Genomic DNA, 22,304 nt, shown 5'->3' with positions numbered 1-22,304 from the left:
CGTGGCAACATGCCATCGGTGCGCGCGCCCTCGTGTGCTTAGCTCGGTGTCGGTCCATAGTTCTTCAGGGGTGGAACGGCTGCGCCATTTGCGCCATTTTGCGCCAGACGCATTTGTCTGCGCCATCCTGCGCCATGTTTCGGAAACTGCGCCACAGTCAATACCTCGCGCCATTATGCACCAAATTGGAAAACGTGCGCCAAAAAAATTGTATTTTGTCTTGGTTTCGGTTTCTATCGACTCGATTGGCAACAATGATCGCGTTTAGCTTGGTCGGCCTTGCAATCCTTTTTTTCTCTTTATTCTCCCTGTGTATCCCGAGTAGGAAGTGTGCGAAAAAAACTCGGGGTTCGGATTCCAAGCGCTACACCATCTGCCTCTGGATTGTTATTCTTCAACCATAAGCGGTTAAACAAGTCGGTCGAGGTAAGGTCGAGTCGTTAAGCGTCAGATTGCCTGAGGCTCCGAAGCCCGGGATCCGGACGTCAGTCAGTTGAAAACAAATGAGCAAAAGATTCCTTTGAGCACTTCATCGTTAGAAGTTGGAACCGCATTCCTGCAAGATAAATCGTGATTTGATAGATCTGAAACGCAGTCCGATCCGAAACCTTGCCGGCCAGCAGCTCTCACGCGAGCGGTAGATCTGCTCGGCATACGTTAACCTTGCTCCTGCTTATCGCTTCGAATACGATAACTCCGTTAATCGTAGTCTGCTGCTTCGATATTGAGTTGCACAATAGGATAAACTCGAATTTTGTTGCGATATTGAGTTGCGCAATATGAGAAACTCGAAATTTGTTTCCCTGTTCTTCCGCGCAACTGCACGTCCGTTGCTTACGCACGTCACGTGGTTCGCACATAAAATCACTCTGTCGAGGACGTGTGGACTGTGCGATAAGCGGTGCTGGTTTGCATTTTGAGCAGCTGAAAGCCACTCAGAAAATATCAAGGCTCACAAAGTTCCAAGTTTTCGCATCTGTTACACTGTTATCCCATCTGCCTAGGTCCCTAACCGCTCATGTTTATCTGGGCTGCTAAGCACAACTGAAATTGCTCCCGTGCTTGTCTAAGACACAAGCTGGAGTGCAATGAAAACTGATCTGAGCTGCTCCTAGCCTGCTCCAGAACGTAGTTTTAGCTGCTCCCAACCTGCTCCAAAACAGCTGTTTCAGCTGCTCCCGTGGCTGCTCCCAAGCACATTTCATGAGTTCCACCCCTGTTCTTGCCTTTTGCCAGGTAATGCTCTTATGGCTACGAAATTTTGTAAACAAGTGCTGCACTGTGGAAGACCGCTTGACTCGCCAAGAAAACTCGTCTTGTCTTGTCCGCATACAAAAACAAAATGAATATGCCGTGGTAAACGCCCGAGAGTTACGATGATTCCACATAAGATGGCGCTACCTTCGGGTAGCCTCGGACCCTCACCGTTGCACCAGACGTCTGCTGCGGGACCACCGGTGACGTCTATACGGACGCTGAGCAGCAAGAGGCGCTTCTCTCCCGGCGACAGGCGGACCCGGTCGGTGCTGTTCGAGCAGAAGCCGAAACTGCAGCCTCGAATCAGGGCCGTGACCACCTCCGGCCTCGTGCCCGTGTTGGCGGCGTACATCCGGATAAGCGCCGGATTGAGCACGGCGTTGGTGGTCACCTCCGTCACTGAACCCTGGCGGCTGCAATCGAAGGGACGGAAGTTGGCACAGGGCTTCCCAGAAAGGAAAGTAGCACAATCACGTACACACAAGTGGCTTTGCCCCGGCGGTCCTTGCGACATTTTGTAGCCACACGGTGACGGCGGATGAACTGGTGATGTGCGCGTTTGCATACCGCTACGCTTCGAAACTTCACGAGACAATGTCCACCGTTAAAATAGGCTTTTGAGGATGATTTTTGTTATATCTGTGGCAGTGCTCGTGCCTTGACGTGCAGCGTGCGCGCGAGACTATCGCGTGAACTGACTGACTGCCTACCCGAGCGACAGCATGCAGCCGTGTTCTAACCGGGCTGATTTCTGTAACCCGTTTTTCTTGTAAATACACCACAATTATTGGCGACGAGGATGTTCGGGTCCACGGGTTGGATCATCGTCTGACTGCTGGGGGCTTGACTGGAGCCAAGGATTGTCCAGCCTCGGAATCCTGGAGCGGCCATCAAGCGGCAACCCCTCAGCGAAGACCATGAGTCGCATCGGGCACATCGAGTCTTTCGACGATACGACGAGCGACTGGCGGTCCTATGAAGAAAGACTGGCGTCATACCTCCTGGTAAACGAGGTTCCCGAAGGTAAGAAGGTCCATTCCTTCTTGAGTCTCATCGGTCCGAAGACGTACGCTTTGTTGAAGTCGCTTACGGCCCCGCAGTCACCGTCCGAAAAGTCGTTTACCGCGTTACTCAAGCTTCTGGGCGATCATCTTGCGCCGCAGCCATCCGTCATAGCGGAAAGGGCGAAGTTCTACAAGCGTTCGCAAGAAGAAAGTGAGTCCATCGCCGAATTTGTAGCGGTACTTCGAGATCTAGCACAGAGCTGCGATTTTGGAGGCTTTCTTGATGAGGCGCTACGCGACCGTTTTGTGTGCGGCCTTCGCCGAGAAGATGTACAACGCGTCCTCTTCACAGAAGACAAAAAGCTGACTTTCCAGAAAGCCGTAGAGAGGGCTCTTGCGATGGAAATAGCAACTAAAAGTGCAGCGTTAACGCACACCAGCGGTGCATCGGTCCCTGACGTCCACAAGGTTCGGGTCGACCACAAAGCGCGGATCGACAAGCAAGTACCAGAGCAGTCAAGTTGTTTCCGTTGTGGCTCGACCAACCACCGCAGTGATGCGTGCCCCCACGTCGGTGACACATGTTTCAAGTGCAACCGGAAAGGGCACATTCAGCGCGCCTGCCGTTCGGGTAACAAGAAGCCGACAAAATCGAAACGACAAAGGCAGGTGAAAACGCTGACGTCCGTTCACGACGCGGTATCTCTGCAAGCGGTCAAGGCTGCGGGCTTGGAACCGATCACCGTACCCATAAACGTTGACGGTGTGAAGCTTACAATGGAACTTGACACAGGCGCAGCTGTGTCCGTTGTCTCCTTGGCTGAATTTCGGAAGCTGTTCCCAAGAAAGCAGCTACAACCTACAACGCTGACACTTCGCACGTATACAGGAGACTTCGTGAAGCCGAAGGGTCGGGCCTTGGTCTTTGTGCAGCACAACGACCAAAGTAAGGAGCTTCCACTGTACGTCGTGGAAACCAAGGGACCGGCATTGCTTGGCAGAGAATGGCTGCGAGAAATTCGGCTAGACTGGAAGAACCTGGTCACTGTCAACAGGCTCGACACGTCGGAGAGTCTCAAACAAAAGTTGGACGCCTTGTTGGAGAACCACAGCGACCTGTTCAAAGATGAGCTTGGCACCATTTCTGGAGAACAAGCCGAACTTTTTCTTCGTGAAGGTTCACAGCCGAAGTTTCTGAAGGCTAGAAGCATTCCATTCGCACTGCAAGCAGCAGTCGAAAAAGAATTGGCAAAAATGGAAAAGTTGGGAGTCATCACGCCCGTGGCTACCAGCGAGTATGCGACACCCCTTGTACCTGTAGTAAAAAAGGATGGCAGTATACGCCTCTGCGGAGATTTGAAGGCTACGCTCAATCCCTGCCTGGAGGTGGACAGGTACCCCATACCACGTATTGATGAGCTGTTGGCGGCCTTAGCTGGTGGACAAGAATTCTCAAAGATCGACCTCAGCAGGGCTTACCAACAGGTGGTTATGGCGGACAGCTCAAAAAAGTTGCTAACGCTGAACACGCACAAAGGGCTGTACGCCATGAACCGTCTTGCTTTTGGCATCTCATCAGCACCAGGCATCTTCCAGAGGATAATGGATAATATGCTGAAGGGCCTGAAGGGTGTCAGCTGCTATCTCGATGACATCCTGATCACCGGAAAGTCGAAGCAAGAACACCTCAGCAATCTCGAAGCCGTCTTGTCGAGATTACAAGAACGTGGTGTGCGAGTGCGGCGTGACAAGTGCTCGTTTTTTCAGCACGAACTACGTTATCTAGGCCACGTCATCAACGCCGAAGGTGTTTGCGCATCCCCTGAGAAAGTGTCTGCACTACTGAATGCTCCTGCTCCGAAAAACAAGCAGCAACTGCAGTCGTTCCTTGGGATGGTGAACTACTACGGAAAGTTCGTTCCGCAACTTTCTACGCTGGCACACCCCTTGTACAAGATGCTGAGACAAGGAGAAGAATGGACGTGGGACGAAGTTTGCCAGTCCGCTTTTCAGAAAATCAAAGCTGCGATGACTTCCCCACCGATCTTAGTTCATTATGATCCCAAAAGACCCCTGCAGCTCGCCTGTGACGCATCGCAATACGGCATAGGCGCCGTTCTTTCTCAAGTTTCTCCGGACGGAAAAGTTCAACCTGTGGCTTACGCGTCTCGTACCTTATCGGAGGCTGAAAAGAACTACAGTCAGATTGAGAAAGAAGCACTGGCCCTGATCTTTGGAGTTAAAAAATTCCACGTGTATATTTACGGCCGTTTCTTCACCTTGATTACAGACCATAAGCCTTTGCAAACCATTTTCGGCCCGAAAACAGGTATTCCAGCAATGGCTGCTGCACGGATGCAGCGCTGGGCAGTGACGCTGTCTACGTACAGCTACTCGCTCCAGTTCAAGAAATCAAGTGACAACACTGAAGCAGACTGCTTGTCAAGATTGCCACTTGACATTGTGGCAGATGAATCTACCGAAGGAAACGAAACTTTCTATTCTCTGCGTCTAGATACGCTACCTGTCACCAGCCGTGACATTGCTCGTGCCACACGCCACGACCCTTTGTTAAGCAAAGTACTCGACTTGACACACGTGGGCTGGCCATCGTCCATCACTGACAAGGAAATGAAGCCTTTCTTTGACAGACGTCTGGAGCTCACTGTGCATCAAGGGTGTCTGATGTATGGCATGCGGGTAGTCGTACCACCAAAACTGCGCAATCTCCTGCTTGAAGAGATACATCTGGGTCATCCAGGAATTGTCAGAAGTAAGGAATTAGCCAGGAGCTACATCTGGTGGCCTTCAATTGACAATGACCTGGAAGAGCAAGTGAAAGCATGTCAAGAATGCTATCAACAGCGGAACGAGCCAGTCCCCGCGCCCCTCCACCCTTGGGCATGGCCGACATCGCCCTGGCAAAGGGTGCATTTGGATTTCGCGGGTCCAGTCAAGGGGAAGATGTTTTTGGTCGCCGTAGATGCACACTCAAAGTGGCCCGAGGTCTATGTGATGGAGAAGACGACATCACAGCACGCGATCCAACGTCTTCAGGACTTGTTTTGTCGTTTTGGTGTACCTGAGGCCATTTTTACGGACAACGGTCCTCAGTTCGTCTCAACAGAATTCAAGTCTTTTATTAAGAATCTAGGAGGCCGTCACATCTTGAGCGCGGCCTATCACCCGAGTACTAATGGCCTCGCGGAGAGGTTTGTCCAGACATTGAAGTCTGCTCTCCGAAAAGGACGACCGCAAGACTCCCTGGAGTTGACGGTACAAACGTTTCTTCTGACGTACCGCAATACCCCTCACACGACGACAAAAGAAACACCTGCCAGTTTGTTCTTAGGCAGAAGACTTCGCACAAGACTCGATGCCATTAAGCCTTCCGTTGGGGGAAGAGTAGGACATCAACAGTTCGTCCAGACCTCGCAGCGAAAGGCGCAAACAAGGATTTTTAGTGTGAACGACAATGTTCTCGTGAGGAACTATAGAGGCTCCCAGAAGTGGATTCCCGGCACAATTCTGAAGCAATCTGGCCCAGTGTCGTTCCAGGTTCGAGTCACGACTGCTCGGGGCATATATATCTGGCGCCGTCACCAAGACCAGATGCTTCATCATCGTGAAAACTCGATGCAAGCCACATCAGACGGATTCCTGCCCGACCTGAGGGATCCAGAGAACTGCGTCGACGAGCCTGTGGTCAGTGAGTTTGCAACCACCCCACAGAGGGCAACCGACAATCCCGCTGTGCAACAGCGCTACCCCACAAGACATCGTCGTCCTCCAGACAGATACGACGCATAACGTTTTCGGCATTGTGTGCAGTGTGTGTTTTCCTTTGGTTTCTTCAATTACGCCGGGGGAAGTGTTATATCTGTGGCAGTGCTCGTGCCTTGACGTGCAGCGTGCGCGCGAGACTATCGCGTGAACTGACTGACTGCCTACCCGAGCGACAGCATGCAGCCGTGTTCTAACCGGGCTGATTTCTGTAACCCGTTTTTCTTGTAAATACACCACAATTTTGAATCGCTACGCGAGGGCCCCGATGATTTCTCCGCCCGATTTTTGAGCGAGCCTGGGGGTTAATGCCGCCCTAAGACCATCAGCAAGATGGCGGCGCCCAGAGGGCGGTTGGAGACCCGTTTGGTACAACGGAGCACCTACTCTGACGTCTCGAAGCGGAGTGAATCCGCGCTGAATTCGAGGGAGGCCATGCTGAGGTGCTGTCCCTCGTAGCCGAGTCCGAAGTACCGCCTCCCTGTGCGGTCGTTCAGCATGATGGGGTTCTCCAGGGGCTTCGCGTGGTTCTCCAGCAGGTAGCGACCGCGGAGGCCTTGGCTACGACGTTCCTGCATTGAAGATCCATCTCGCCGGCTGTGGATCTCAATGCTTTTGTGGGTTTGCTGTCGCTAACTAAACCATCATGCACAAAAAAAAAAAAAGAACAGTAAGGATTGTGGCGCATTTACCGTGCGTGATTGGTTTAGTCGTTGACAGCAAACGCACAAATACTACGCAAATAGCAAGGCTTGACTGGCAGGTGATCTAAGCACGAGGAGCGGCAAGTTTTGTTTTTAGATGTAACATGACTAACACTTACTGTCGTTTATTCATAGTATCTCTTACCAAATGGTTGTGCTGTTGTTTATTTTTTTCTTTTTGCCTCGATTTGTTCCGTAGAATTTTCGTGTAATGTTTTGCAGAATTGTTATTGTGTAGTTATCTTAAGCTGTTCGAGAAGAGGCTTTGTCAGTCATGCACCACAACTTTATCTCATCCCCCGTACGCAATAAATAAATAAAAAAAAAATGACGGAGCTTAGAGGCCGTTTTGGATTATCGGGGGTCCAAGTTGGTTGAAAGTTTTACAAACTTGTTAGAAGGAAATATGTTCTAAAACAGCTCGTAAGCAGTTCGATATTGGCAAGTAAAATCTTGGTTTCCCGATTCTGGAGTTGTCTTTGATGGTGATCGGTTTGACTGCCTACTCACGTTGTCTTGAGACCAGAGGTCAAGGGGCTGGACTTCCAGACAACTGTAAAGACAAACAGAAGTTAACACTACTGGGTGTCTTGTTGACCTAGTCCGTCTATACGTTCTTATAATCAGGTGCCAGTTTTAAATGCACAACTTTGTTCTCTTTGAACGAGACAAAGATGCATGAAGCAAAACTAAGTTCCTTGATAAACTTGTCTCCTTCATTTTGATACGAACAGATTCGTGTGACTGATTATCTTTCAAAAGCCTGTCTGCCGCGAACCGACCCACTGTCTCCATTCTTTTAAGGGATTAGGAAACTCGGAAAAGGAAATAATTATACTGATAGGACACATTGTATGTTCCTATACTTTTGCTATTTCTTTTTCTTTTTTGAAAAGGGCGCGATCGCTTTGTGGGTAAATCGCTTTATATGCGGGATCCTCGGATCCACCTCATTCGGGAAGGCCGACATGTTTGTTGGGTCGGGGACGTCATTCGCCCAACGGCTCTCGGCGTCTCGCACTTCAGCTTCCTCGTTACGCGTTTTGAGAGACGACGGCATCGCTCGCTTCGTCGGAGTCTTCGACACTTCGCAGCAGCGATAAGAGTGACTGTTATCAAGAGATGTTGGAAGCTGGTCATTATGACATCAACCCTCTGGCGGCCAGCTCCAGCGACGACGACAAGATCGTGACGGACGAATTCGCCGTCGTCCACGACTATCTCACATGTGCACGCAAGGTGGATGGTCAAAGGGCAAGGGGACGAGAGTGAGAGTAGCCTTGGAGTATCCGAGTAGCGTGAGAGTGTAGAATTAAAGCGTTCAACTAAAAATGGTGATCACGTGGTTTATGGACACTATGGTGTGATTAACTTGGGCCGTGTTACCTGGTCGCCAGGTGAAAATGATAAACATTCATCAACTGATAGTGGCAACTACTAGAGCTCTAAAAATCGCGAAAGTTTGTGTATATAGTCGCCTTAACCATTCCATTTAAAAAAATAATCTACCCGTTTATTTCTCGTGTCCTAACGCATTTTATGAACTTCAGCTGTAGCCTATAGCTGCATATTGCTGCTGCATCTACTCTTGCTGTCAAAATGTAGGTCTCTCTCTGATAAGAGGGCAGGTGGTATTAATGCGAGAGCATTACCTATCCCATTAAACGAAGCCGGCGGTGTCTGTAACCACACAAAGAAAAAGTGAAAAAAAAAAAACGCGAAAGGAATGGTTATTTTCTTATTGGCCGAGTGAAACGGTTCCTAAGTAGCCATTGGCAGCCGCTTCACGAAAGAGAGCGCTCGGCCGTGTCAGGCGTGGCCGGAAAGGGGGGGGGGGGGGGGGGGGGGGGGGGCTGCGGGCGCTTCACGAGAGCGCGCGCTCGGCCGCCGCTCTCGTGTCAGGCGTTGCCGGAGGGTGGTTGGGTTCAACCCGGAAAAAGGAAAAAAAAAAAAAAATAGAAAGGACATAACAATTGAACGAATGACGGTTGCAATTACAATGTTACGACGTTCTACTGGCGAGGCGAGAGAAAAGCGATATTTTCACGCATACCGGAAACTCAAAAATTAAAAATGGCGGCACCCACGTAGAAAAGGTGTATATCGTTGGCGGCCGCAACCTCGGCTGTAGCGAATCGCGGCCGTCCACTCCAGTACACCACATAAGAACCAAGGGAACGGAAGAACGACATTCATGCTTTTGCGTTCATAACTCATAAGAAGTGCTTAGGTGCCCCGGAAGTTTTTCGCCTAGTTCATTGAAAGCCTTCATCAGCATTCATTTCTACCCCCCCCCCCCCCCCCCCCCGCACACACACACTTTCGTTAACTACACACACCTTTAGTATGCACTACCCGCAGGCTGCACTCATTGAAATTTTTAAGACCTTCCCAGATGTAGACTGCCGGGGAAACCCCTGTTCATCATCTGAACTTCGTGTCTCCACTCGGCAACTATATATGACGCATAACTAAGCTTCCTCATAAAAGCGTAGCGTACAATTTAATATACATATATTTACATATCTTCACGAATCCTTCCAGCCCGATGCACTATATGTGTCCTGTTACGGATCAACTTCACCTCTTTAGTATGCATATACGCTTTTAATGAAGCTCAGCTATGGTAGCTGCTCAGGCATGATAGTTGCCAAGGACATGTTTTTATGTCTACAGGAACGTACTCTCTCACAAGTGATACTTAGCGACAGCTCTGATCGAGCTAACAAGCTATATGTTACCTTGAGACCGGCCGCTGGCATCGGTTGTCTTGGTTCCAGAAGGCCTTGAAATAGGTCCCTACTTTTCCACACTGGGTGTCGCTCAGGTCAATCATCGAATTGGGGAGGAGGAGGTAGTCCCTGGCCCCGTTCTGTGATTTCAGAAAAGCGCGAAATCGTTTACGGGCAAATGGACCTTGCCCGGGATTCACTTCTTTCACTTAGAGTCAAATGGGCGCTCTTTGTTTACTATACTGGAGCCGATAAGTATAGTTACTGACGGTTTAAAAGACGCGGGGAGCTCTGATAAAACCCGTTTGCTCTATACTGGCGTCTAACTCCTGGTTAACTCAGTTGGTAGAGCGCTCCACTGGAAATGGAGAGCTCCCTGGTTTGATACCACGACCAGGCGGATTTTTTCGGTCGCGCAGATTTGTGTTTGTGTTATCTCCCTTGTTCCCCTTCTCCATAGATTATTATAGTTATTGATGTCCAGCTCGCTTGCACCTTTGCATTTAATTGCATTATCATCGTAACCTTAAAAAATGCAAGCCGTTCACCCTTGTTGGTGTTAGACTGGTGGCAGCTGATAAAACCCGTTTGTTCTACTCGCGTCCAACTCTTGGTTAGCTGAGTTGGTAGAGCGCTCCACTGGAAATGGAGAGGTCCCTGGTTCGATACCAGGACCACGCACTAGTCACCTAGCTGTTTTCGGAGATTTGTGTTTACGCTTTGTCCCACTCATTCCCCCCTTCTCCAGAGATTATTTTCGGCATTATTTTCCAGCTCGCTTGCACCTTTGCATTTAATTGCATTATCATCGTAACCTTAAAAAATGCAAGCCGTTCACCCTTGTTGGTGTTAGACTGGTGGCAGCTGATAAAACCCGTTTGTTCTACTCGCGTCCAACTCTTGGTTAGCTGAGTTGGTAGAGCGCTCCACTGGAAATGGAGAGGTCCCTGGTTCGATACCAGGACCACGCACTAGTCACCTAGCTGTTTTCGGAGATTTGTGTTTACACTTTGTCCCACTCATTCCCCCCTTCTCCAGAGATTATTTTCGGCATTATTTTCCAGCTCGCTTGCACCTTTGCATTTAATTGCATTATCATCGTAACCTTAAAAAATGCAAGCCGTTCACCCTTGTTGGTGTTAGACTGGTGGCAGCTGATAAAACCCGTTTGTTCTACTCGCGTCCAACTCTTGGTTAGCTGAGTTGGTAGAGCGCTCCACTGGAAATGGAGAGGTCCCGGGTTCGATACCAGGACCACGCACTAGTCACCTAGCTGTTTTCGGAGATTTGTGTTTACACTTTGTCCCACTCATTCCCCCCTTCTCCAGAGATTATTTTCGGCATTATTTTCCAGCTCGCTTGCACCTTTGCATTTAATTGCATTATCATCGTAACCTTAAAAAATGCAAGCCGTTCACCCTTGTTGGTGTTAGACTGGTGGCAGCTGATAAAACCCGTTTGTTCTACTCGCGTCCAACTCTAGGTTAGCTGAGTTGGTAGAGCGCTCCACTGGAAATGGAGAGGTCCCTGGTTCGATACCAGGACCACGCACTAGTCACCTAGCTGTTTTCGGAGATTTGTGTTTACGCTTTGTCCCACTCATTCCCCCCTTCTCCAGAGATTATTTTCGGCATTATTTTCCAGCTCGCTTGCACCTTTGCATTTAATTGCATTATCATCGTAACCTTAAAAAATGCAAGCCGTTCACCCTTGTTGGTGTTAGACTGGTGGCAGCTGATAAAACCCGTTTGTTCTACTCGCGTCCAACTCTTGTTTAGCTGAGTTGGTAGAGCGCTCCACTGGAAATGGAGAGGTCCCTGGTTCGATACCAGGACCACGCACTAGTCACCTAGCTGTTTTCGGAGATTTGTGTTTACACTTTGTCCCACTCATTCCCCCCTTCTCCAGAGATTATTTTCGGCATTATTTTCCAGCTCGCTTGCACCTTTGCATTTAATTGCATTATCATCGTAACCTTAAAAAATGCAAGCCGTTCACCCTTGTTGGTGTTAGACTGGTGGCAGCTGATAAAACCCGTTTGTTCTACTCGCGTCCAACTCTTGGTTAGCTGAGTTGGTAGAGCGCTCCACTGGAAATGGAGAGGTCCCGGGTTCGATACCAGGACCACGCACTAGTCACCTAGCTGTTTTCGGAGATTTGTGTTTACACTTTGTCCCACTCATTCCCCCCTTCTCCAGAGATTATTTTCGGCATTATTTTCCAGCTCGCTTGCACCTTTGCATTTAATTGCATTATCATCGTAACCTTAAAAAATGCAAGCCGTTCACCCTTGTTGGTGTTAGACTGGTGGCAGCTGATAAAACCCGTTTGTTCTACTCGCGTCCAACTCTTGGTTAGCTGAGTTGGTAGAGCGCTCCACTGGAAATGGAGAGGTCCCTGGTTCGATACCAGGACCACGCACTAGTCACCTAGCTGTTTTCGGAGATTTGTGTTTACACTTTGTCCCACTCATTCCCCCCTTCTCCAGAGATTATTTTCGGCATTATTTTCCAGCTCGCTTGCACCTTTGCATTTAATTGCATTATCATCGTAACCTTAAAAAATGCAAGCCGTTCACCCTTGTTGGTGTTAGACTGGTGGCAGCTGATAAAACCCGTTTGTTCTACTCGCGTCCAACTCTTGGTTAGCTGAGTTGGTAGAGCGCTCCACTGGAAATGGAGAGGTCCCTGGTTCGATACCAGGACCACGCACTAGTCACCTAGCTGTTTTCGGAGATTTGTGTTTACACTTTGTCCCACTCATTCCCCCCTTCTCCAGAGATTATTTTCGGCATTATTTTCCAGCTCGCTTGCACCTTTGCATTTAATTGCATTATCATCGTAACCTTAAAAAATGCAAGCCGTTCACCCTTGTTGGTGTTAGACTGGTGGCAGCTGATAAAACCCGTTTGTTCTACTCGCGTCCAACTCTTGGTTAGCTGAGTTGGTAGAGCGCTCCACTGGAAATGGAGAGGTCCCTGGTTCGATACCAGGACCACGCACTAGTCACCTAGCTGTTTTCGGAGATTTGTGTTTACACTTTGTCCCACTCATTCCCCCCTTCTCCAGAGATTATTTTCGGCATTATTTTCCAGCTCGCTTGCACCTTTGCATTTAATTGCATTATCATCGTAACCTTAAAAAATGCAAGCCGTTCACCCTTGTTGGTGTTAGACTGGTGGCAGCTGATAAAACCCGTTTGTTCTACTCGCGTCCAACTCTTGGTTAGCTGAGTTGGTAGAGCGCTCCACTGGAAATGGAGAGGTCCCTGGTTCGATACCAGGACCACGCACTAGTCACCTAGCTGTTTTCGGAGATTTGTGTTTACGCTTTGTCCCACTCATTCCCCCCTTCTCCAGAGATTATTTTCGGCATTATTTTCCAGCTCGCTTGCACCTTTGCATTTAATTGCATTATCATCGTAACCTTAAAAAATGCAAGCCGTTCACCCTTGTTGGTGTTAGACTGGTGGCAGCTGATAAAACCCGTTTGTTCTACTCGCGTCCAACTCTTGGTTAGCTGAGTTGGTAGAGCGCTCCACTGGAAATGGAGAGGTCCCTGGTTCGATACCAGGACCACGCACTAGTCACCTAGCTGTTTTCGGAGATTTGTGTTTACACTTTGTCCCACTCATTCCCCCCTTCTCCAGAGATTATTTTCGGCATTATTTTCCAGCTCGCTTGCACCTTTGCATTTAATTGCATTATCATCGTAACCTTAAAAAATGCAAGCCGTTCACCCTTGTTGGTGTTAGACTGGTGGCAGCTGATAAAACCCGTTTGTTCTACTCGCGTCCAACTCTTGGTTAGCTGAGTTGGTAGAGCGCTCCACTGGAAATGGAGAGGTCCCTGGTTCGATACCAGGACCACGCACTAGTCACCTAGCTGTTTTCGGAGATTTGTGTTTACGCTTTGTCCCACTCATTCCCCCCTTCTCCAGAGATTATTTTCGGCATTATTTTCCAGCTCGCTTGCACCTTTGCATTTAATTGCATTATCATCGTAACCTTAAAAAATGCAAGCCGTTCACCCTTGTTGGTGTTAGACTGGTGGCAGCTGATAAAACCCGTTTGTTCTACTCGCGTCCAACTCTTGGTTAGCTGAGTTGGTAGAGCGCTCCACTGGAAATGGAGAGGTCCCTGGTTCGATACCAGGACCACGCACTAGTCACCTAGCTGTTTTCGGAGATTTGTGTTTACACTTTGTCCCACTCATTCCCCCCTTCTCCAGAGATTATTTTCGGCATTATTTTCCAGCTCGCTTGCACCTTTGCATTTAATTGCATTATCATCGTAACCTTAAAAAATGCAAGCCGTTCACCCTTGTTGGTGTTAGACTGGTGGCAGCTGATAAAACCCGTTTGTTCTACTCGCGTCCAACTCTTGGTTAGCTGAGTTGGTAGAGCGCTCCACTGGAAATGGAGAGGTCCCTGGTTCGATACCAGGACCACGCACTAGTCACCTAGCTGTTTTCGGAGATTTGTGTTTACACTTTGTCCCACTCATTCCCCCCTTCTCCAGAGATTATTTTCGGCATTATTTTCCAGCTCGCTTGCACCTTTGCATTTAATTGCATTATCATCGTAACCTTAAAAAATGCAAGCCGTTCACCCTTGTTGGTGTTAGACTGGTGGCAGCTGATAAAACCCGTTTGTTCTACTCGCGTCCAACTCTTGGTTAGCTGAGTTGGTAGAGCGCTCCACTGGAAATGGAGAGGTCCCTGGTTCGATACCAGGACCACGCACTAGTCACCTAGCTGTTTTCGGAGATTTGTGTTTACACTTTGTCCCACTCATTCCCCCCTTCTCCAGAGATTATTTTCGGCATTATTTTCCAGCTCGCTTGCACCTTTGCATTTAATTGCATTATCATCGTAACCTTAAAAAATGCAAGCCGTTCACCCTTGTTGGTGTTAGACTGGTGGCAGCTGATAAAACCCGTTTGTTCTACTCGCGTCCAACTCTTGGTTAGCTGAGTTGGTAGAGCGCTCCACTGGAAATGGAGAGGTCCCTGGTTCGATACCAGGACCACGCACTAGTCACCTAGCTGTTTTCGGAGATTTGTGTTTACGCTTTGTCCCACTCATTCCCCCCTTCTCCAGAGATTATTTTCGGCATTATTTTCCAGCTCGCTTGCACCTTTGCATTTAATTGCATTATCATCGTAACCTTAAAAAATGCAAGCCGTTCACCCTTGTTGGTGTTAGACTGGTGGCAGCTGATAAAACCCGTTTGTTCTACTCGCGTCCAACTCTTGGTTAGCTGAGTTGGTAGAGCGCTCCACTGGAAATGGAGAGGTCCCTGGTTCGATACCAGGACCACGCACTAGTCACCTAGCTGTTTTCGGAGATTTGTGTTTACACTTTGTCCCACTCATTCCCCCCTTCTCCAGAGATTATTTTCGGCATTATTTTCCAGCTCGCTTGCACCTTTGCATTTAATTGCATTATCATCGTAACCTTAAAAAATGCAAGCCGTTCACCCTTGTTGGTGTTAGACTGGTGGCAGCTGATAAAACCCGTTTGTTCTACTCGCGTCCAACTCTTGGTTAGCTGAGTTGGTAGAGCGCTCCACTGGAAATGGAGAGGTCCCTGGTTCGATACCAGGACCACGCACTAGTCACCTAGCTGTTTTCGGAGATTTGTGTTTACACTTTGTCCCACTCATTCCCCCCTTCTCCAGAGATTATTTTCGGCATTATTTTCCAGCTCGCTTGCACCTTTGCATTTAATTGCATTATCATCGTAACCTTAAAAAATGCAAGCCGTTCACCCTTGTTGGTGTTAGACTGGTGGCAGCTGATAAAACCCGTTTGTTCTACTCGCGTCCAACTCTTGGTTAGCTGAGTTGGTAGAGCGCTCCACTGGAAATGGAGAGGTCCCTGGTTCGATACCAGGACCACGCACTAGTCACCTAGCTGTTTTCGGAGATTTGTGTTTACGCTTTGTCCCACTCATTCCCCCCTTCTCCAGAGATTATTTTCGGCATTATTTTCCAGCTCGCTTGCACCTTTGCATTTAATTGCATTATCATCGTAACCTTAAAAAATGCAAGCCGTTCACCCTTGTTGGTGTTAGACTGGTGGCAGCTGATAAAACCCGTTTGTTCTACTCGCGTCCAACTCTTGGTTAGCTGAGTTGGTAGAGCGCTCCACTGGAAATGGAGAGGTCCCTGGTTCGATACCAGGACCACGCACTAGTCACCTAGCTGTTTTCGGAGATTTGTGTTTACGCTTTGTCCCACTCATTCCCCCCTTCTCCAGAGATTATTTTCGGCATTATTTTCCAGCTCGCTTGCACCTTTGCATTTAATTGCATTATCATCGTAACCTTAAAAAATGCAAGCCGTTCACCCTTGTTGGTGTTAGACTGGTGGCAGCTGATAAAACCCGTTTGTTCTACTCGCGTCCAACTCTTGGTTAGCTGAGTTGGTAGAGCGCTCCACTGGAAATGGAGAGGTCCCTGGTTCGATACCAGGACCACGCACTAGTCACCTAGCTGTTTTCGGAGATTTGTGTTTACACTTTGTCCCACTCATTCCCCCCTTCTCCAGAGATTATTTTCGGCATTATTTTCCAGCTCGCTTGCACCTTTGCATTTAATTGCATTATCATCGTAACCTTAAAAAATGCAAGCCGTTCACCCTTGTTGGTGTTAGACTGGTGGCAGCTGATAAAACCCGTTTGTTCTACTCGCGTCCAACTCTTGGTTAGCTGAGTTGGTAGAGCGCTCCACTGGAAATGGAGAGGTCCCTGGTTCGATACCAGGACCACGCACTAGTCACCTAGCTGTTTTCGGAGATTTGTGTTTACACTTTGTCCCACTCATTCCCCCCTTCTCCAGAGATTATTTTCGGCATTATTTTCCAGCTCGCTTGCACCTTTGCATTTAATTGCATTATCATCGTAACCTTAAAAAATGCAAGCCGTTCACCCTTGTTGGTGTTAGACTGGTGGCAGCTGATAAAACCCGTTTGTTCTACTCGCGTCCAACTCTTGGTTAGCTGAGTTGGTAGAGCGCTCCACTGGAAATGGAGAGGTCCCTGGTTCGATACCAGGACCACGCACTAGTCACCTAGCTGTTTTCGGAGATTTGTGTTTACACTTTGTCCCACTCATTCCCCCCTTCTCCAGAGATTATTTTCGGCATTATTTTCCAGCTCGCTTGCACCTTTGCATTTAATTGCATTATCATCGTAACCTTAAAAAATGCAAGCCGTTCACCCTTGTTGGTGTTAGACTGGTGGCAGCTGATAAAACCCGTTTGTTCTACTCGCGTCCAACTCTTGGTTAGCTGAGTTGGTAGAGCGCTCCACTGGAAATGGAGAGGTCCCTGGTTCGATACCAGGACCACGCACTAGTCACCTAGCTGTTTTCGGAGATTTGTGTTTACGCTTTGTCCCACTCATTCCCCCCTTCTCCAGAGATTATTTTCGGCATTATTTTCCAGCTCGCTTGCACCTTTGCATTTAATTGCATTATCATCGTAACCTTAAAAAATGCAAGCCGTTCACCCTTGTTGGTGTTAGACTGGTGGCAGCTGATAAAACCCGTTTGTTCTACTCGCGTCCAACTCTTGGTTAGCTGAGTTGGTAGAGCGCTCCACTGGAAATGGAGAGGTCCCTGGTTCGATACCAGGACCACGCACTAGTCACCTAGCTGTTTTCGGAGATTTGTGTTTACACTTTGTCCCACTCATTCCCCCCTTCTCCAGAGATTATTTTCGGCATTATTTTCCAGCTCGCTTGCACCTTTGCATTTAATTGCATTATCATCGTAACCTTAAAAAATGCAAGCCGTTCACCCTTGTTGGTGTTAGACTGGTGGCAGCTGATAAAACCCGTTTGTTCTACTCGCGTCCAACTCTTGGTTAGCTGAGTTGGTAGAGCGCTCCACTGGAAATGGAGAGGTCCCTGGTTCGATACCAGGACCACGCACTAGTCACCTAGCTGTTTTCGGAGATTTGTGTTTACGCTTTGTCCCACTCATTCCCCCCTTCTCCAGAGATTATTTTCGGCATTATTTTCCAGCTCGCTTGCACCTTTGCATTTAATTGCATTATCATCGTAACCTTAAAAAATGCAAGCCGTTCACCCTTGTTGGTGTTAGACTGGTGGCAGCTGATAAAACCCGTTTGTTCTACTCGCGTCCAACTCTTGGTTAGCTGAGTTGGTAGAGCGCTCCACTGGAAATGGAGAGGTCCCTGGTTCGATACCAGGACCACGCACTAGTCACCTAGCTGTTTTCGGAGATTTGTGTTTACGCTTTGTCCCACTCATTCCCCCCTTCTCCAGAGATTATTTTCGGCATTATTTTCCAGCTCGCTTGCACCTTTGCATTTAATTGCATTATCATCGTAACCTTAAAAAATGCAAGCCGTTCACCCTTGTTGGTGTTAGACTGGTGGCAGCTGATAAAACCCGTTTGTTCTACTCGCGTCCAACTCTTGGTTAGCTGAGTTGGTAGAGCGCTCCACTGGAAATGGAGAGGTCCCTGGTTCGATACCAGGACCACGCACTAGTCACCTAGCTGTTTTCGGAGATTTGTGTTTACGCTTTGTCCCACTCATTCCCCCCTTCTCCAGAGATTATTTTCGGCATTATTTTCCAGCTCGCTTGCACCTTTGCATTTAATTGCATTATCATCGTAACCTTAAAAAATGCAAGCCGTTCACCCTTGTTGGTGTTAGACTGGTGGCAGCTGATAAAACCCGTTTGTTCTACTCGCGTCCAACTCTTGGTTAGCTGAGTTGGTAGAGCGCTCCACTGGAAATGGAGAGGTCCCGGGTTCGATACCCGGACCAGGCGGATTTTCTCGGTCGCTCACCAGTCACCTAGCTGTGTTTGGAGATTTATGTTTGTCCTTTGTCCCTCTTGTTCCCCTTCTCCAGGGATTACCTTCGTCATTCTTGTCCAGCTCGCTTGCACCTTTGCATTTAATTGCATTATAATAATAACTTTAAATTCCAAGCTTCACCCTTGTTGGTGTTAGAGTGATGGTAGCTGATAAAACCCGTTTGCGCTACTGACGTCTAAATCCTGGTTAGCTCAGTTGGTAGAGTACTCCACTGGAAATGGAGAGGTCCCTGATTCGATGCCAGGACCAGGGGGATTTTTTCGGTCGCGCACCAGTCACCTAGCTGTGTTTGGAGATTTATATTTGTCCTTTGTCCCTCTTGTTCCCCTCCTCCAGGGATTCTTTTCGCCATTCTTGTCCAACTCGATTGCAGCTTTTGATTAATTGCATTATCATCATAACCTAAATATGCAGGCCATTTACCCTTGTTGGTGTTAGAGTGATGGTAGCTGATAAAACCCGTTTGCGCTACTGACGTCTAAATCCTGGTTAGCTCAGTTGGTAGAGTACTCCACTGGAAATGGAGAGGTCCCTGATTCGATGCCAGGACCAGGCGGATTTTTTCGGTCGCGCACCAGTCACCTAGCTGTGTTTGGAGATTTATATTTGTCCTTTGTCCCTCTTGTTCCCCTCCTCCAGGGATTCTTTTCGCCATTCTTGTCCAACTCGATTGCAGCTTTTGATTAATTGCATTATCATCATAACCTAAAAATGCAGGCCATTTACCCTTGTTGGTGTTAGAGTGATGGTAGCTGATAAAACCCGTTTGCGCTACTGACGTCTAAATCCTGGTTAGCTCAGTTGGTAGAGTACTCCACTGGAAATGGAGAGGTCCCTGATTCGATGCCAGGACCAGGCGGATTTTTTCGGTCGCGCACCAGTCACCTAGCTGTGTTTGGAGATTTATATTTGTCCTTTGTCCCTCTTGTTCCCCTCCTCCAGGGATTCTTTTCGCCATTCTTGTCCAACTCGATTGCAGCTTTTGATTAATTGCATTATCATCATAACCTAAAAATGCAGGCCATTTACCCTTGTTGGTGTTAGAGTGATGGTAGCTGATAAAACCCGTTTGCGCTACTGACGTCTAAATCCTGGTTAGCTCAGTTGGTAGAGTACTCCACTGGAAATGGAGAGGTCCCTGATTCGATGCCAGGACCAGGCGGATTTTTTCGGTCGCGCACCAGTCACCTAGCTGTGTTTGGAGATTTATATTTGTCCTTTGTCCCTCTTGTTCCCCTCCTCCAGGGATTCTTTTCGCCATTCTTGTCGAACTCGATTGCAGCTTTTGATTAATTGCATTATCATCATAACCTAAAAATGCAGGCCATTTACCCTTGTTGGTGTTAGAGTGATGGTAGCTGATAAAACCCGTTTGCGCTACTGACGTCTAAATCCTGGTTAGCTCAGTTGGTAGAGTACTCCACTGGAAATGGAGAGGTCCCTGATTCGATGCCAGGACCAGGCGGATTTTTTCGGTCGCGCACCAGTCACCTAGCTGTGTTTGGAGATTTATATTTGTCCTTTGTCCCTCTTGTTCCCCTCCTCCAGGGATTCTTTTCGCCATTCTTGTCCAACTCGATTGCAGCTTTTGATTAATTGCATTATCATCATAACCTAAAAATGCAGGCCATTTACCCTTGTTGGTGTTAGACTGATGGTAGCTGATAAAACCCGTTTGCGCTACTGACGTCTAAATCCTGGTTAGCTCAGTTGGTAGAGTACTCCACTGGAAATGTAGAGGTCCCTGATTCGATGCCAGGACCAGGCGGATTTTTTCGGTCGCGCACCAGTCACCTAGCTGTGTTTGGAGATTTATATTTGTCCTTTGTCCCTCTTGTTCCCCTCCTCCAGGGATTCTTTTCGCCATTCTTGTCCAGCTCGATTGCAGCTTTTGGTTAATTGCATTATCATCATAACCTAAAAATGCAGGCCATTTACCCTTGTTGGTGTTAGAGTGATGGTAGCTGATAAAACCCGTTTGCGCTACTGACGTCTAAATCCTGGTTAGCTCAGTTGGTAGAGTACTCCACTGGAAATGGAGAGGTCCCTGATTCGATGCCAGGACCAGGCGGATTTTTTCGGTCGCGCACCAGTCACCTAGCTGTGTTTGGAGATTTATATTTGTCCTTTGTCCCTCTTGTTCCCCTTCTCCAGGGATTCTTTTCGCCATTCTTGTCCAACTCGATTGCAGCTTTTGATTAATTGCATTATCATCATAACCTAAAAATGCAGGCCATTTACCCTTGTTGGTGTTAGACTGATGGTAGCTGATAAAACCCGTTTGCGCTACTGACGTCTAAATCCTGGTTAGCTCAGCTGGTAGAGTACTCCACTGGAAATGTAGAGGTCCCTGATTCGATGCCAGGACCAGGCGGATTTTTTCGGTCGCGCACCAGTCACCTAGCTGTGTTTGGAGATTTATATTTGTCCTTTGTCCCTCTTGTTCCCCTCCTCCAGGGATTCTTTTCGCCATTCTTGTCCAACTCGATTGCAGCTTTTGATTAATTGCATTATCATCATAACCTAAAAATGCAGGCCATTTACCCTTGTTGGTGTTAGAGTGATGGTAGCTGATAAAACCCGTTTGCGCTACTGACGTCTAAATCCTGGTTAGCTCAGTTGGTAGAGTACTCCACTGGAAATGGAGAGGTCCCTGATTCGATGCCAGGACCAGGCGGATTTTTTCGGTCGCGCACCAGTCACCTAGCTGTGTTTGGAGATTTATATTTGTCCTTTGTCCCTCTTGTTCCCCTCCTCCAGGGATTCTTTTCGCCATTCTTGTCCAACTCGATTGCAGCTTTTGATTAATTGCATTATCATCATAACCTAAAAATGCAGGCCATTTACCCTTGTTGGTGTTAGACTGATGGTAGCTGATAAAACCCGTTTGCGCTACTGACGTCAAAATCCTGGTTAGCTCAGTTGGTAGAGTACTCCACTGGAAATGTAGAGGTCCCTGATTTGATGCCAGGACCAGGCGGATTTTTTCGGTCGCGCACCAGTCACCTAGCTGTGTTTGGAGATTTATATTTGTCCTTTGTCCCTCTTGTTCCCCTCCTCCAGGGATTCTTTTCGCCATTCTTGTCCAGCTCGATTGCAGCTTTTGGTTAATTGCATTATCATCATAACCTAAAAATGCAGGCCATTTACCCTTGTTGGTGTTAGACTGATGGTAGCTGATAAAACCCGTTTGCGCTACTGACGTCTAAATCCTGGTTAGCTCAGTTGGTAGAGTACTCCACTGGAAATGTAGAGGTCCCTGATTCGATGCCAGGACCAGGCGGATTGATTTTCGGTCGCGCACCAGTCACCTAGCTGTGTTTGGAGATTTATATTTGTCCTTTGTCCCTCTTGTTCCCCTCCTCCAGGGATTCTTTTCGCCATTCTTGTCCAACTCGATCGCAGCTTTTGATTAATTGCATTATCATCATAACCTAAAAATGCAGGCCATTTACCCTTGTTGGTGTTAGACTGATGGTAGCTGATAAAACCCGTTTGCGCTACTGACGTCTAAATCCTGGTTAGCTCAGTTGGTAGAGTACTCCACTGGAAATGGAGAGGTCCCTGATTCGATGCCAGGACCAGGCGGATTTTTTCGGTCGCGCACCAGTCACCTAGCTGTGTTTGGAGATTTATATTTGTCCTTTGTCCCTCTTGTTCCCCTCCTCCAGGGATTCTTTTCGCCATTCTTGTCCAGCTCGATTGCAGCTTTTGGTTAATTGCATTATCATCATAACCTAAAAATGCAGGCCATTTACCCTTGTTGGTGTTAGACTGATGGTAGCTGATAAAACCCGTTTGCGCTACTGACGTCTAAATCCTGGTTAGCTCAGTTGGTAGAGTACTCCACTGGAAATGTAGAGGTCCCTGATTCGATGCCAGGACCAGGCGGATTGATTTTCGGTCGCGCACCAGTCACCTAGCTGTGTTTGGAGATTTATATTTGTCCTTTGTCCCTCTTGTTCCCCTCCTCC

Source organism: Ixodes scapularis, unplaced genomic scaffold, assembly GCF_016920785.2.
Source record: "Ixodes scapularis isolate PalLabHiFi unplaced genomic scaffold, ASM1692078v2 PGA_scaffold4__175_contigs__length_147842914, whole genome shotgun sequence".
NCBI classification, from domain to species: Eukaryota; Metazoa; Arthropoda; class Arachnida; order Ixodida; family Ixodidae; genus Ixodes; species Ixodes scapularis.
Note: the sequence above shows the minus strand (reverse complement) of the source record.